At 39.5% G+C, this 16,167-nt stretch overlaps 1 long non-coding RNA gene across 1 annotated transcript in view; it reads right to left on the bottom strand.

The window, feature by feature from the left end:
* LOC149313011 (uncharacterized) overlaps positions 1-14,214 on the bottom strand; it is a 30,915-nt gene extending 16,701 nt beyond the window's left edge. The window contains exon 1 of the long non-coding RNA XR_016281450.1: positions 13,997-14,214. This is a non-coding gene — a long non-coding RNA (uncharacterized LOC149313011). The remainder of the gene's footprint in view (positions 1-13,996) is intronic.
* Between the last annotated feature and the right edge of the window lie 1,953 nt (positions 14,215-16,167).

Genomic DNA, 16,167 nt, shown 5'->3' with positions numbered 1-16,167 from the left:
CCTGTTCTCAGGTTTATAATCTCAAAAGGACATGATGCGCGAGGAAGATGGGATGGTAGTCACACAGGAATCACAGAATCATAGAGTTGGAAGAAACCACAAAGGCCATGCAGTCCAACCCCCTGCCATGCAGGAACTCTAAATCAAAGCATCCCCGACAGATGGCCATCCAGCTTCTATTTAAAAACCTCCAGGGAAGGAGACTCCACTACTATCCAAAGGAGTGTGTTCCACTGTCGAACAGCCCTTACTGTCAGGAAGTTCCTCCTAATGTTGAGGTGGAATCTCTCTTCCTGGATCTTGCATCCATTGTTCTGGGTCCTGTTCTCTGGAGCAGCAGAAAACAAGCTAGCTCCCTCCTCAATATGACATCTCTCCAGGTATTTAAACAGGGCTATCCTATCACCTCTTAACCTACTCTTCTCCAGGATAAACATCCCCAGCTCCCTAAGTCTTTCCTCATTGGGCATGGTTTCCAGACCCTTGACCATTTTAGTCACCCTCCTTTGGACACGCTACTCAACGTCCTTTTTAAATTGTGGTGTCCAGAACTGGACACAATATTCCAGGTAGGGCCTGACCAGAGCAGAATAGAGTGGCACTATTACTTCCCTTGATTAAGGAGATAGGTCCAGAAGATATTGTCTGTTTTTCTCTTCTTCAGAGAAAAACTGCAGTGGCAGTTGGGGTAGCAGGATTTCCTTTCATCAACTGCTGAGACCAAGGCATGATGGAAAAAGACATTTTCAACATAAAATGCCACGTTAAAAAAACAAACAAACATAAAGCTGGCAGGCAGAAGCAGTAAAACAAAGTGCAAGATTAAAAGGGTTTTAAGTATTAATTTATGCAGAAGAAATGGCTTATCTGGCTTATGTCTTGCAACCTGCTTGGATGACTGATGTAAAAAAAAGTAGCGCAAAAATGTTGCAAATATGTTAAAAATGCAAACCCTACCATCTACTTCACAATTTGTAAGCAAGTACAGATGGAGAATAAACCATTTGGTGGTTTGAAAACATCAACTAAATCACTGGGGAGCAAATCCGTTTCTCCCCCAACCCTTTTTGGGGGGGCTAATATCTCCAGCATTCAGAGGACAGGCAGTACTGTTGATTGGCGACTTGCATTGTCTCTTTCTCTCTTAATCTGAGAGCTAGGAAAAGTTAATTTTAAACTATAACTTCCAGAATTCCTCAGTCATCATGGACAGTGGCCTTGCTGGTTGTGGGATTCTGAGAGTTATATTCCAAAAAAATAATAATAACTTTCCCAAGTTTTTGAATTAACTTTTCCAAGCCTTTGATTGGTGATTAGAATCTGGGGTTGGGATGGGGTCATTTTTTAAAACAAAAAATTATAACCACATGCATTGCTGTAATCCATGAGGCTATGCTTCATTTTCTATCATTTGATTGTGTTTGGTATTAAGGAATATTTTTAGAGTGTTTATCTACTATTTCCCATTACCTCCTTCTACCTGTAATCATCCAACTCTGGAAGAGGCACATGGGAAGAATGTTGAAGATAGTGGCATAAATGCATATACAGTCGGCCCTTCTTATACATGGATATTTTATACACAGATTCTAGCATCCAGGGTTTGAAAATGTTTTTTAAAAAGTATAAATTTCAAATATCAAACCTTGATTTTCCATTTTTATAAGGGGCACCATTTTGCTATGTCATTATATTTAATGGGACTTGAGCATACATGGATTTTATTTACAGGGGATCTTGGTACCAAACTCCAGCGTATAACAAGGGTCCACTGTACAGATTTACTGAGTAGATCAATGTCTCTATGTATGTACTAACTGGACAGATTTGGTTCAGTTTAATTACCTTCTTGGTCTCTGATTGAAAAGTCCCAGGTGTTGTTCCTGTTCTTTTCTGATTTTATACTGGATTAAAATAAACCAACCTTTGAAGCTGGAATCAAAAGTTTCTGATCATACTGGCAGCTGAGAGAAAATATTCTGAAATAAACAAAACATATATAGACCTCCAAACTAACATCAGAAAGGGCAGGAATAAAATTGGGGACTTTCTGGGTTTTTTTAATCAGTCTGGATATACCCAGAGTCTACTCAGAAATAAATCCTACTGTATTAAGTGGGGCTTACTTGCAAGTAAGTGCTCACGACAGCTTCAGTTTCATTAGTCTAAGAAATATCCCTATGATGTTGTCAGCACAAATTATCCATACTGAAGTTGTCTTCTGAGTATTTCCATAAAATGATGTTATGAGCAGTGTAGAGATAAAGCAAGAAATCACCTTCTACAGAATCTCTCATGGAAGCAAAGCATTAAAAGCAAGCAACATGAAATATTTCCAGGAGTCCTTGTTTGACCCAAGAGTACAATTTAAGTATCCAGAATGTGACATCTATAGAAGCTTGTCATTCAACCTCAATTTATAGTCATGATGATATGCACTACTTTAAATATCCCATAGGCTTGAAACTGAGAAGGGAGATTTGAAAAGAGACTAAATGCAATGTAAAGAAACCATATTTTGATGATCCATTGAGAAATCATTCTTATTCAAGAAAAAATTATAATTATAGGGTAGAGAGATCTCTTTTAATATCTATTTTTATTTTTATTTTTGTAAGATTTATAGTCTCTATAATTGCCTACAATGACTCTCTCTTATTTTAACATCAGTGCATCTGTCAGATTGATAGCATTACAAAAAGGGGAATAAAATGGCCAATCCAAAACTTCAGGTGGTGAAATGTGTGGCTCTCCAGATGCAGTTGTACTGCAAATCTAATCATCCCTCACCAATATCGATACAGTCTAGATGTCCGACAACATCTGGATAGCCATATGCCCCACCCCTGGTCAATATGTTAAGAATCTAAGGGTAAGCCCAAAGAATATTCTTTTAATTGAGGGTTTTATTGGCTGAAAACACCATGACCTTTACGAAAAATTAGAAGAAGGTTGGGAAAAGGACTGAAAGTGTTTCTAAGAGGAGATGTGCTGGATCAAAGACCAAAAGACCATCTAGTCTAGCCTTCTGTTTCTGCATTAACAATCAAGATGCTTACTATGTACAAGCAGACCACAAAGAGATTAGTAGAAATACTGCTTGTGATAATGGAAATAATAAATTGTCGTTGTAACTAATAGCTATTGATAGCATTTTTCCTCCCTCGTTAATTTGATTAATCCTCTTTGAAAATTATCCGAGGCCTCATTCCCACTACATAACAAACAGGTTGCAAACCGATCTGAAATGGTTTAAATGGCCCTTGTTCACACTTGCTCTGAATTTCTGGCACGGTTTGTCGAGGGGAATCACTAAACCTATCCAGTTCTTCTGGATCCACAGAATTCCTCGCTTCTTTTGAAATGAATCGATTCAAGTGTGAATGCGCAGTCTATTTGATTCGGTTCCTGTAGCGCAGTCACCCTTGTGAGGCAACTCAATGTTGAATCGATCCATTGGTGAATGTGAACATGAAGTGGATTAAATTGAAACGGGTAGGTTCATTCACAGCTCAAATAGTGTGAATGTTTATTTGGCACTAAATCGCTTCATTGATTCGACTTTAAAAATTATTTATTTTGTAGTGGGAATGAGGCCTGGGTTGACAGCTTCCACTACATCTTGTAATGGTGGGTTCTACAGCTTTAACTATATGCCATATGAAGAACTACTTCCTTTCACCTGTCTTGAATCTTGTCCCATTCAACTATATTGGGCAATTCCAGATTTTAGTATTCTAGAAGCAAAATCTCCCATCAATTTTCTCCACACCATAAGTCTGTATATTTCTGTTATATTTCCTTTACTCACCTTTTTAAAATAACCTCCCTCATATAAGATGAGGAATTTATACTATTCCCCCTGAAAAAAGCACACATCTTCCCCCCAATATTAACACACACACACACACACACACACACACACACACACACACACACAGAGTATTCAACAGAACCAAACTGGTGCATACTAAGTCCTCTGACAACTTCTCTGTCACTACAACATACAACACGATCTACGTGCTAAATAGGTTTCCTTTACTGGTGCTTTCTGTCTCTCCCTCTTCTCAGAATATGATGCATGGGACACTAGAGACCACAGTAAATCCTGGACTAGAAATTCAGAAATCTTATGCATAATCCTAGCTGTAATGTCCATTTATTTCACATCTTGTGGTTCTTTATATAAGCCAAGTACTGAATGTGGAAACACTGACAGAAATGAATAATATTCTGCACTATTACTGCATGGGCAAAAAGCCACTGTACAATGCAAGGTACAGATGGCCATTTGACAGGTTTCTATCGACAGAGGCAATACAGAAAGAAACTCAGAGAAATGTAGGTAATGTTTAAAAATTACATCCTCTCCACATTTCCAGAATATTGTGAACAGTGATTAAGCAACATTTCAAAAAGCCAACAGCAGAGTTTGGTTATTTTATAACATGCTTGGATACTGATTTCTATCAGCCCAGTCAGGGGAAATTTGAAGATTTAACAACTGGAAAAGCATTGCTGGCTGAAGAACTCTGGATGTTGTAATTTAAAAAAAAAAAAGTTAACTCCAAACTCTGGAATACAATGGAGTGCTTCGTTTTTAAACATCGCTGGAAATTTTCACTAGTAAGCAATGGCTATCACCCTAAACTTAAATGTAGTTATGGGAGAGAAGGGGGAAAATAAGGGAATTGCCCCCCCTCATAAGAATTCTGCCCCTCAATGAAATTTTCCTTCAGTTCCTAAATTTCTAGCATTAGAGTAACTTATATTAGTTGAACATTTAGAAATAGAGTTCAGGCAACCAAAGAAAAGGGGTGGGCAAAGGTACCACCTGAACACAGCAAATATATGAGTTCTAGTTTTTAGATTTTCAATGTTCCACTCTCTGTATTGCTAGAAATTTAGGAACTGAAGGAAATTTTCATGTGGGGGAGAGAATTCTGATGAAATCAATGCCCTCATTTTGTCTTCCATGTAGCTGCATCAGGCTAGGAAGCAAGTCCTATTGAATTCAAAGGGATGTACTTTGATGAGATAGTAATTTAGGATCTTAGGAATAACTATTCTGCCTAGTACAGTAGTCCTCAGATCCATTTACCAACACATTTGAATCTCACAAAGTGAGAAATAGATGAAGGAAGAGAGAAGAAAAACAACATGGAACAAGTCAGCCTTTACATCATTTCATTTCATGAGTTAAGGAAATCAAACACATCTCAGCCTCAATTCTTTCAAAACTGTGGCATTTATATTAGCAAACAAATAGCATGGAACTAATTTTGAATCCCTCTGCCAGACAATAGATGAGAAGGCAAAGATCTTCCACATGTTAAATGAATGCCTCATGAAGCAAATAGGGCTGGGGGCGGCACAGGTTGAGGAAGAGAGAATACGGCCCATTAACATGTGGGAAGTTAAAGCATCTTAGTAGAATGGCAGTATTGACAATGCCATATGCAACAGCAATGTGAACCATGGATAGACATGTTACTATAAAATGCTGTGATATCTTCCAGATGCATCTTATGTCTCCTACCAGATCATCACTATTCCTAAAACTTTTATAGTCACTTTGATAATTAAATGTAAAGCATGAAATTCATTTCAGAACATTCAATTGTCAAGGCTTAGTTAGGGCAACATAAAACCATTGCTAGCGCAAATACTCAAAAGGCACCAGATTTTTACTGATCTTGGAAATGAAGCAGGGTCAGCCTGGATTAACAGTGATGAAGACTTGAGTTGTTTGATTTTTAATGAATTGACTTGTACTCGACTCTGCCACAAATGAAACACTGGCTCAACTTGACTTGACCCAAGACTTGCATAATCTTAGCTACCAATTTACTAGCCATGGAGGACAAGGAGTCTTCTAAAGCATTTCCATCTGACATCATCTGGCCTCAGAGGGAGAGAAAGGACAGCCAGCTTAATCAGGCCTGGCTCAATTAAAGAAGAAGAGGCCTCCCTCCAGTCCATCTGCCATGATCCATGCCTTGGAGGGAGTGAAGAATCGCTGGAATTATTTTCCTTCCCATTGCCATTCCCTTCTCCTTCTGTGTTACCTCTTTTTTAGATTGCAAGCCTGGGGGCAGGGAAATGTCTAATTAACTATCTGTAAGCCACTCTGAGAGCTTTTCTGACTGAAGAGCAGTATATAAATACAGCAAATAAATAAATGAATAATTAAAAAACTTTCCTAGCAGCAGGCAAAACAGCCCCTTGAGAGTGCAAGAAGCCTTTTTTGGAAGGGAACACAGCAAACAAGTTTGGCAATAGGCTTGAGGTGGTAGGATAATCTAAAGCTTTTTTGAATCATCAGGCAAGACTCCACTAAGTATGGGAAGCATTTCTCACAGGCAGCTGAGCAGACATAAACCACCAACCTCTAGTTTAGTTTGTCATTTGTTCTCACATTCCTCCTGCTTCTTCCCCAAGCCAAATGAAGTAATCACACACTTTTGCACTCCTCCGGCCCCCTTGGTGCCACTGGTCTACTTCAACAACTTGGATACCATCTTTCCATCCCCCACGTCCATTGGAAACACACACCTCCTCCTCCATTTTTTTTCTGTTAAAATTGATTTATGACTCGAGATTCGACTTGAAACTTGACTTGAAAGTATCTTGCAAAACCATGAGACTCAACTTGAAGGTAGGTACTTGAGAATTGACTTGAGACTTGGAGTAAAAGACTTGAATACATAATTGCTGGTTAGTGCTTGGCTGGGAAACAGTCAGTGAATACTAGGTGTTGTGGGCTATATTTTAAGCAAAGGAAATAGCAAAGTCACCCCTGAGGATTCCTTGCCTAAGAAAACCCTATGAAAGTCATGGGGTTACCATAAGTCAGCAGGCAACTTGAAGGCGTGCACGCACAGATGCACACACACACACATGCACACTGTTCAAATTAGGTACAGTTGGCCCTTCTTATACACGGATTTTTTATACACGGATTCAAGCATACATGGTTTGAAAATGTTCCGAAAAATTATAAATTTCAAATATCAAACCTTGATTTTCCATTTTTTATAAGGGACACCATTTTGCTATGTCATTATATTGAATGGGATTTAAGCATACACAGGTTTTGATATACACGGGGGATCTTGGAACCAAACCCCAGCGTATAACAAGGGACCACTGAATACTGGTTTTTCAAAATATTATTGGTGAATTGTCTTCAGATGGACAGTCTTCATAAAACATGTAAACTGTTGAATTATACACTTCTAGTACATTTTTCATTAGAAAGAATGGCAGTAAAATAACAAAGAATAAAATATTAAGGCTAATACCCAATTGGTATGGGTGCTACCAGATACTATTGGAAAACCACAGTGGCCATCATGGAATTATCTCACAGAACCTGGAATAGTCAACCTGTTTTTGCACTACAGCTCCTGGAATTTCCTGGCAAACCTATAATCAACATTAGACTAGAGGACATTATCAATTTATCAGGGCTTAAGGAAAACTATTTTGATATCTAAGAATATCAAGGGATAGCTCAGGTTTTTCACCTTTGCCTATTGGGGCTTGCCATTCTTCCTGACTTTTTACAGAAGCTGCTGGAGGCTCGGTTTGATGATACTAGAGAATGGATTAGTCCAAGTTAATGAAAATTGGCCATGTAAGATATGGTTCCTGGTATTACTGCCATAGGTTAGGTATTATGCAAAGAGCGTAGTCAGCTTTCAAACATTTTTTTACTCAATATGGCAAGAGATTTGTGCTCTGTGTGAGGAATCTTTGGCAATGCAAGTCAGTCATAGCTGTGTAAGCCTTTCAGATCTCTTTAATCTCAGCTTCACATTTGTGCCTCTACAGACCTGTATCTGTTCTAGACACTCAATGGCCTGTTACAGACAGCCAAAATAAAGCTGCTTCGAGTCACAGTGGAGGTATGGTGTTTCAATGATGCATGAGTCCTAAGAGTCCAGAAGTCGCACCAAAGCCATGCTCCAGCCCTAAAGACTGGAGCGTGGCTTTGGTGTGGCTTCTGGACTCTTCGGATGCATGCATCATTGAAACACCATACCTCCACTGTGACTCGAAACAGCTTTATTTGGGCTGTCTGTAACAGGCCAATGTGTCTTTTGCTGCCTCCAACTCTTGAGGCTTTTTCATAACCTTGCACATCCTTGGACAGATCTCTGGGCTATATCCCATATCTGGGGCTAAAGAAGGAGATATTTATTGTTTCCATTTTTTGTTTCTTGTCACTGCACAAGAAATGTAAGGTTCTGGGCATTTGGAACTTTAGCTCTAATTCAAACTATTGGAAATAAGTGGACATTTCTCCGGTACAATGTAATTTTTAAATGGACAACCCTGCCATTGAAACAAAAATGTTCTCTAGCTGGTTAAAAGGGATGGGGTGGGGGGATTGGAGGCAACTAATTCCCCTCTGGGTGTAACCACACTGCAGAAGTAAAGCAGTTTATGACTCTATGAATTTGGCACCATTTTAACTGCCATGATTCTGTCCTACAAAATCCTGGGATTTGTAGTTTGGTGAGGCACCAGGTACTCTGACAGACTAGGAAGAATACCTCACCAAACTATAAATCCTAGGATTTTGTAGGATAGAGATATTCATGGCACTTGTTGGAATTCTCATCTTTCTTCCTCAATCTTTCATCTCAATCCTTCCACCGCAAAGGATAGATGCTGAAAAAAGAGCCAATAAAATAGTGCTGGAAGTAAGGATGATTAGAAACTACTCTAACACTGCCTCTTTTCTTCCCCATGTTCCTTTCCCTTAGTGGTGTTCTCAGACTAATCTTTACATTTATCTAATCTTCTTGATCTCACACTTTTGTAGTAATATTTTCAGAAAAAGAAACAACAAAACAATCCAACTTATTTTGTTACCTTTTCTTCAAAGAGTCAACTTCAGAAACACTGCCTGGTTAATATGAGCCTCTATATGTTGTTGGATTTCAAGTCCCATTAGTCGTAACTAGCACAGAGGTAAGGGATGGTGAGAGAGCCACAGGGTGTTTATCTCTGCTCTGTACCCTTTCTACTCGATAATACCTTTGCTCCCCACTGTCCTCCCAATTACCATAAAAACACCCAGTGGGGTCACTAGGGTTGGTGTCACCCAGTGCAGTAACTCAGGATGTCACCACACCATACAGAATCCTTGGTAATTTTTTTGTGTGTGTGCTAATGTTACTTATACATAATAATTTCCACATATCACTGAATGTAATGGCAATAGTTGTGATGTAAAGCAACTAGCAAAATTAAAATTATACATTTAAATTACAATATCAGCCCAAATGTATTTTCATGCCCATAGCTTCATGTGGTTAAAGTGAAAATTTGGTGAGATCTGATTTTTTTAAAAGAAAATGTAAAAAGAATATTTTTTTTCTAAATAATTCTTTTTAATTAAAAATGTATTTAAAAAAAAAAACCAGGGCCTCTCCTTTCTCTTCCCACTGAGTCTTACCTCACTCACACCATCTCTTCAGCATTTTAAAGGGATGCAGGCGAATTCCACAGTCCATTTCTACCAAAAAGCAGATGTTTGGGTGGCAATAGTATCACTCCTACTTAAAGTGTTATGTGGTGCTCCCTGCATCCCTCCCACATCTCTACTCTGAAGACACCAGAGCCTGACTTACCTTGGAAGAAAAGCAGAGTCAGACCTGGTTAGTAATTGGATGGGGGACTGCCAATGAATACCAGGTGCTGTGGGTTAGATTTCAGAAGAAAGAATTGGCAAAAACACCTCTGTGTGTCCTTGCCTAAAAAAACCCTATGAAATTCATGAGGTTGCCATAAGTTGACAGATGAGTCGAAGCCACATACACATCCTTCCTCCCCCTTCAGATGTTTCCAATTCTAATATGTGTAAGGAATGAACTTACCCAGTACCAGCTCTGGCCTAACTCACATTGCGTTTGACCAAGCTCACTGCTGATGGGCAACCATCAGCAGGTTCCCACTGGGGAAAAGAGGCCTTTGGGCAAAGAAAACAAAAACAAAATCCTTAATTCTTTTTTTTTTTTTTAAACAGCCCTTTAAAAACATTCTGATTGCCAGTAAGAGTTAGATAGAAGGAAGACACCCAGACATCGGGACTCAGTGCGTGTCCAGACTGTGTTGTTTTCTTCCAGATACTCCCATGGCTACCAGAAGGCAGCCAAGAAAGACTGTCTATGCTACAGTGAACTGAAAGACGCAAGCAGACACCCAGTCCCCCAAATTCCAGACACCAGGATGTGCTTGAGGTTTTCTTTTTATGACACATTAGCCTGAAGTAAGAAGACATGGGGAAGATAAACGGATGGACAGAGGGAGGAGATTAATGACTTAATTTCAACAACACACACAATGTCTTTCCTTTAAAGAACCTCTTAACATTATGCAGTCCAGCAGGCATTTAGTCCTATGCTACCCAAACTCATGGAAACTCCTTTAAGTTAATACTCTGCATATGTGCAGGGCAGGGAGTGAATTAAATGCATCATTAAAGAAGAAGGGGAGGGGAGTCATTTATTTTAAAAAAACATAACTTTTAAGTGGTTGTTAAATTGTCTCCATAGCTTAAAGTTGGAGACAGCCTGTGGTGTCTCCTCACTCCTACACTTTCTGCTGGGGTGGCATGCATTTGATTTCTGGATCTTATTAAAGCACTTGTTCAGAGTGGGCCACAAGTTGAGGTACATGAATAATAACTGATACTGATCTCAGAAGGAAGCTTCTCTTAACTTTTCTGGCACCCTGAGCTACCAACAACCTATTCAAAATTGTACTGGCTGCCTGATCAGGGGGGAAAACCCAAAACAAATCATGTTCAATATTAGAATATCTCTTTAGCCACACCAGGACAATTACAGTTTCTGTGACTATAATAAAAGCATACCAATAGGATCAATATGATCAGGAGCAGAGGGAAAGGGAGAAGGAAAAAGGAAAATTTCTAGGCCAAAACATGAGACCTAGGCTTCATCCACACTGTTGAAATAATCCAGTTTGACACCACTTTAACTGCCATGGCTCAACACTATGGAGTTATAGAAATTGTAGTTTGTTGTGGCACCAGAGCTCTCTGAGACAGAAGGCTAAATGTATCCCAAAACTACAAGTCCCAGAATTCTATAGCATTAAGCCATGGCAGTTAAAGTGGTATCAAACTGGATTATTCCTGCAGTGCAAAGGCAGCCCTAGAGACAGTCCCTGGTGATGTCAGGAAGACTGAGACTCTATACTATACATTAAGTAGCAACCACAGTTATTCAAAGTTGCCATGCTAACACAGATATAGACAGAATCTATTTTCCTCTTTGCAAATTAAGTGTCTTTGCAAATTGCTAGAACTGATTTAAATCAATTAACCCTTGCAAAGTCCAGCAAACTACACAGGCAGCTAAAATGACCAATGACTACTGACCGGAGATTTGCTTGCAGCCTTGTCTGTTGCCTGGAGCCGAATCCATGAAAACTGGAGAACATGAACCCCTGCCTGTTGGAGTGACCCACCAAAACTGGAGACTTTGGGCAACATCTTGAGATCTGGTAACCCTATGTGTAGTCCTTGGTGTGCCCACAAATGTGGATTTTTGGAGCCAAAAATGTTGCCCCCCTCCCTTTGGGGCAAGCAGGGGAATCATGTAGCCCTCCAGATGTTGCTGAACAGCACTTCTCATCAGTTTTAGCCAGCACTCTCAATAGCAAGGAATGCTAGGAGTTGCAGTCCAACAACATTCAGACTAGTTGGTTCCAACCCATTTTAGAGCAAACTACATTTAATGCCAAATATGTTATTAGAATGGAGATTTTATAACCAGAAATAGCATGTACAGGGAACCAAGCAGAATCAGGATGACAGAGCAACAAAGAGAAGAGGTAAAGAAACTTTTTCCTCCCTTACATTGGTCCCACAGTACATACTGCACCAAAGCTGCTACTACTGCTTGAAAGAAAGCTCTTCTTGCCATCAATGGAAGTTTCATTCTTAGGGCTAACAAAAGCTTTGAAAGAGCATGCGCTCCAGCAGGAGAGAAAGAGTAACTCCATGCACACTATAGTACTGATCCTCCTCACCTCCATGGCATCTGCTTTCCCGTTTAAAGAAACTCACACTGCACGCAGCAAGATTAGAGAAGTAAACATCCTTCAGTCCAAATTCTGTTGCATTTCCTCAAATGCCACCTGCATTTTCTTCCAGTCCTTTCATACTGATTTGTGAGACTTTGTATTACTCCCCAACCAGGGAAATTTATGCATAATCTTTATACTTTCGTCATAAAATGCACATTTACACATTTTACCTAACTTAATATGTTTCCACCTTTAACTAAACTAACTTTTCATGTATTTTCAGCTTATATATTTTTAAATGGGCCCATTGTTTCTCCAAAACACTCTGTAAACTCTCCTAGCATGCAGATCAGAATGAAATGCAGTTCTTCACAGCACGAGGTGAAAAGGTACAAAAGATTACTTTTATGAAGACTGTCAATGCCAACAGAATTATTCTTCAACCCTGAGTGCATCAACATCACATTCCTTTTTTGTTGTTGCTGTTCCTCAGAAGTTATTGAATATACAATGTCTTTTCCCCCCCAGGGGGTTTCTCCAGAGAAGTAAATGTTGTAGATGGCAGCAGTATTCGTAACTGTAGTTCTTGGGAGTGGAGGAACAACCAGATGTTTTTATTGTTCTAGCTTATTAATCTGCAATTCCTGGCACTAGCAGTAATGTTTTATTTCCTCTCAAAGGATGGGTTTGTTTTGTTTTGTTTTTTTCAGTTCAAGGACATATGAGAACAAATAAGCCCCATGGGACTTGTGTGGTTCAGTACTTCCAGCTCATGGCCATTAACTCATCATCATCATTGCTACCCAGTAGCAGAGAGCATGCAACCGGCAGCAAGGAGTTAGGGTCTAGACTGCTGATCTTTTCTTTTTTAAGGTATGCCCAGACTGTATCTCATGCCATCCAGAGCCAATAATGATGAGGCCCTGAAGAAATCCAACTAATGATCGGTCACATCACCTACACTGTTAAGAGATCTAGATAATGATTAGCCAAGTTACTTAAGATGTCATACAGTTTACTTCACACACATACCCTGGCTACTTTTTACAATGACCAAAAAGCTGGAGATGCTGAGAGTGGATGTGGAGGTTGTGCCATGAGGACCAGCCAGCAGCAGCAGCAACAACAACAGCATTATTGTTGTTATTATTGTTGTTGTTATTCCCTGCCTCTCCCCATGACTCAAAATGGGGTACAACATAGTTATAAATACATAAAACTCTTTTAACACATTAAGTTAAAACACATAGACCTAAGATACACTAAAAATCACTAAACATAAAATTAATAATATACCAATTTAAAATTCATAGTTTAAAAGCAACAGGTTTAAAATCAACTGTTGGTAGAGATAGGTCTGTAATATTGTTTCAGATTCAGACAGCATGTTTAAATGTTGAATCTCTCTCTGCAGATCATTCCACAGTCCAGGGGCAGTTGTCAAAATGGTCCTCTGGGTGATAGTTGTTAATCTAATCCCAGCCGGTTGAAGCAAATATCCCCTAGAGGACCTGAGTGTATGGGACGGATTATATGGGAGGAGGTGATCCCATAGGTAACCTAGACCCAAACCATGTAGATCTTCAAAGGTAATAACCTACACTTTGTACTTTGCCTGGAAGGTAGTGGCAATAAGCAAGGAGCACTATTGTGAGTGGCCTTGTTTATTTGCACAAATAAAACAAATAGTGCAGATATTCTTTCTTTTTTCTCTTAAAAGATTTTCACAAAAGCAACTCGCAATGGGAAAATGTGGAAGGGCTACAAATTATAGGTGCTCCCATCGTAAAATTCTGTAGAGGTGGCTGTGCAGTTGACCCATAAAATCTGAAATCACACTTGTTTACTTATTCTAGAGTTTCTTTTCCTCTGGTTTTAACCAGCGCATGGAAGAGTTACTTTTTGTACTACAACTTATAAAATCCCTTACCTCATCTCCTTGTCTGCTGGGGTATTCTGTGGGAATACAGTCCAAAAAAATATAACTTCTCCAAGCCTTGGTGTTAACTGACATCAAAATCTCTTATACACCAGCTGAGCATGTAAACAAATCAAAGGGTGAAGGAAGTTTTGTCATTTTTCAAATATTAGTTTCCAAGGCTATAAAGATTAGTTTTCCCTATCAAATCTGTGTGTTTCCTTGGGGACAGCTGGTTCCAAAAGCCACAACAACTTTATGAACTGAAGCTCTTAAGCATTTAGGGGCTTCAAGTGCAGCCAGCCAGCCAGCTTTATCTTCTAGGTTAGCGGGCTCAGCAAGACTAAGCTTTTTAGTCATTCAAGTTATTAAGTACTTATAAGGGCTGCAGACCTTTCAGTTGGAGAGCTTACCAGCTGATATTATATATAAACAATTCATGAGGTGTAAGGAGCTTTAGTTTTAAGAACAACAGGCAATTTTCTGGATCTCTCAAGCTCACTTTGTGCATTAATCTGCTAGGAACTCTTACACATAACATTCTGAGTGACTGAGAGCTAAACTACTCAATTTGTTAGATAAATGGAGTGCAACTGAGCAGCTTTTTGTTTATTTACAAGAAAGCATGCAGGGCCCTGATCTGGATTAAGATACCTTTGCATGTGTAAGGGAGGTTAAAACCATACAGTATTACATTACACAAACAGAGACAAATGTGATACATGTATACCAGTGGGGGGGGGGGGGGGGCTAAAACTAGATAGTGTCCAGAATTAAGTTTCAGTTGGCCAGTCTGCCCAATTGGATTTCTTAAAGGAAAACACTTCTCATACTTCTGATAACTCTATGCCCAGTCAGGTCAATATGCTGTTTGCCACACAACAGGGCCTTCTCTTCTATAGCACAATAGTAACGGAACACACTCTCTTTGGAGGCCGGATAACCACCAACATTACTGTTGTTCATACACCAAGTGAAAACAATGGAGTTTATCACATGCAAGGGCTCCCATCATGCTCCTGTTGCCCAAACATCACCAATCTGCGACAGGAGTGTCCTGGTGGGATTGCACCTGGCGCTATTAAAGGGCTACACTTTCATTTTCGTCATGGAAGCGTTCTCATAATTGTTAGGAAAAGGGCCCTTTTTAAATAATGATTTGATCCATTATTTAAAAAGGGCCCTTTTTCTAACAAATACACTGATGCTTCCATGATGAAAACGGAAGCGTAGCGCCATGAGCGATCCCACCAGGAGGCTCCCATTGCAGTTTGGTGACGTTTGGGTGACAGGAGCATGACGGGAGCCGTCGTGTGTGATAAACTCCATATTGTTCATAAAAGCTTTGGGAGTGAGGCAAAACAGTTTTACAGAAACCCTTCCCATGTGCATGATTTTAATAAATTTTAAACTAGCAGTACCAACATATGTGATACAAAATCTTGTTTTACTCTATTTCCATCTCTCCAAAGCACTTCTAACTTTATAAGCTGACTTTCATCACCTGCCTCTTACCCTTTCCTGCTGCCATTCCCCAGTTGCCAGTTCAAAGTGATCTAAGCATGCCCTCAATGACCTAAACTGCAAACTATGAAGGCCAAAACCAGATTTGGCAGCTGTAAGGCCTATTGAATTGTTTTATCTTCCTCCTTTATCACTACAATGAGGCATCTGGGACAAAAAAAAAAAAAAAAGGTTCTTGCCACACAGCGTTGAATACAGGTGGGTTGATTTCAGTCATGTTCTTTTCAGTTCTTACCCACATGACACACTGGCATTTTTCAAATAAATAAAGCAGGAGTGGCAAGATTAGACCCAAGGTTAGATTATGAAGAGCCTGTCAAGGCCTTACCCTAATAGGAGGCCCACTAGCAATCCCTGTTGTTTCTTGGTCATATTTCTGCTGCTACCCTCCTCACTGTTGCTGCCTGTTCTCTTCAAGCAAGCAATGAAAGAAGGAATACTAATCTCTCTACATGATTTTCAGTCTTTGTCCATCTGTCTGCTTATCTCTCACTAAGGGCTTGAGAGGACAAACCTGTCAGGAAATTGCAGCATTTGTTGCTGCAGTTCTTAAATGTGTTTAACATATCGAAATTATGTTTCTGTTATTCTGAACTATTTTTTTTGCAGTTCCTAGCACCAATAGCATCATTTTATTCCCACCCTTAAGTAGATTTCTT

The sequence above is a fragment of the Sceloporus occidentalis genome, unplaced genomic scaffold, assembly GCF_023333645.1.
Source record: "Sceloporus occidentalis isolate IW3139 unplaced genomic scaffold, rSceOcc1.0.p SCAF_5, whole genome shotgun sequence".
Taxonomy (NCBI): Eukaryota; Metazoa; Chordata; class Lepidosauria; order Squamata; family Phrynosomatidae; genus Sceloporus; species Sceloporus occidentalis.
Note: the sequence above shows the minus strand (reverse complement) of the source record. Positions and strands in the feature narration are given on the sequence as shown.